The sequence below is a fragment of the Arachis duranensis genome, unplaced genomic scaffold (assembly GCF_000817695.3).
Source record: "Arachis duranensis cultivar V14167 unplaced genomic scaffold, aradu.V14167.gnm2.J7QH unplaced_Scaffold_354585, whole genome shotgun sequence".
NCBI lineage: Eukaryota > Viridiplantae > Streptophyta > Magnoliopsida > Fabales > Fabaceae > Arachis > Arachis duranensis.
In genome coordinates this window covers 1,480,039-1,481,990 of record NW_026264911.1, presented here as the reverse complement: position 1 = coordinate 1,481,990, position 1,952 = coordinate 1,480,039, and positions in this window count along the sequence as shown.

Genomic DNA, 1,952 nt, shown 5'->3' with positions numbered 1-1,952 from the left:
CAAGAACATGCCAAACGGCCAAACGGAAAAACAAATAAAGGCGCAATCTTTTTCAAAAATAAAATGAATCAGACAACAACATACAAAAGCCTTAGGAACCTTTGATGCATGAAAACTTGTCTCTCAACAAATTTTCCTTCGGCAAGTATACCGAATTATCGTCAAGTAAAACTCACTATAGAGTGAGGTCGAATCCCATGAGGATTGATTGGTCAGGCAACTTTAGTTAGAAGAATATGCTAGTTGAGCTAAACAGAATTTAGATTGAGATGCAAAAATTTAAATGACTAGAAAGTAAATAGCAGAAATTAAAGTGCAGAATCTTAAATGGGGAATTGGGTAATGCTCATAAAAGTAAATGACAGAAATTAAAGAGAATGGGTAAGACCAGAAATGGGGGAATCATTGGGTTTAGGAGATGTTGCAATTCTCCGGATCAAGTTCATTCTCATCTCTTCCTCAATCAATGCATTCATTGATCTCCTTGGCAATCTTAAGTGATTGAATCCCAATTCCTTGGTAATCCAATCTCTCAAATCTTGATCAATAGCCAATTCCTTGGTCAATTGCTCATGAGAAGAGATGAAGTATGGTCACTGATTATACCACATACATTTCCCAATTCAAGTATTGAGGGGATTATAGTCACATATCCATCCCAACCCAAATTGGTCCAGCATGAGAAAGCAATTCTAGCATGATCTCTTCATTCCTCTTCCAAGGTTCCGAAGAGATCCAATTATGGAGAGTTTCTTTTCCAAGATAACTAACCAATTGAATTAAGATTGAAAGCTTTCTAGTAAAATCAAGAGAAAAGATAGAAGAAGAAGAATGAAAACTAATATTGATCCATCAAATTACAGCAGAGCTCCCTAACCCAATGAAAGGGGTTTAGTTGTTCACAGCTCTAGGAATCAAAAATGGCACAAAAGAATAATCCATGCTTGAAGTACAGAAAAGTAAATATGCAAAGAGTAGTTCTCCAAGGTGCCAAAAGTCCTTCTCTAGTTCAAAACTACTCCTATATATACTACTCTTCATGATCTTCTAGTGAGTTCTTCAAGTCTTGGATGTGGGCTTTGGATTTTGAGTTGAAGCAATCCTCATCTTTAGTGGGTCTAGCTTGCAGAGAAATATGAATTAGGCTTGGGCAATTAGTGAGATTAATCGTGGAATACATTTCTGGGTGCGAGAACGTTAGTGGCATTTACCATTTACACTAACGTTCCACCTTTATATGCCCACGTTATTCTCAACGTTAGAAGTCTTAACGTGACTTCTAACGTTCCTTCTCAATTCTTGGCCAATGTTAATGGGACTCACTTTTCCCATTAACGTTGGCTTGTGCCCCTTTTCGCAAACATTAATGGGAATCACTTTTCCCATTAAAGTTGCTTGCCTTTTTCCTCCTACGTTAGGTCTTACGTTAGCTTAGCTAACGTAGCTCTTAACGTGGAACCTATCACCTTCGAGAGCATTAGTGGCACTCACCTTTGTCACTAACGCTCTAATTGCCTTAATCCCTTACGTTAGAACTCACGTTAACTAAGTTAACGTGGCTTTTAACGTAGTAATGAAGCCATCTTCCAACGTTAGTGACAAAAGTGAGTGTCACTAACGTTGGTTCTTTGAACCCCACTCCACGTTAACTTTCACGTTAACAATATTAACGTGAGAGTTAACGTAGGCAATGAAAATGATCCAACGTTAGTGACAAAATTGAGTGTCACTAACGTTGGCAGTGTTGATCCTTGTCCACGTTAGAGTTGACGTTAACTTAGTTAACGTGACTCTTAACGTGGGGCATTGCCTAGTTTCTCAACGTTATTGGAGTTCACGTTTCTCATTAACGTGGAGTCCTTCTTTCCTTCTACATTAAGTACCACGTTAACTTAGTTAACGTGGCTCTTAACGTAGGCTATAAAGTGGCTTCGCAGGCGTTATTGGTGATC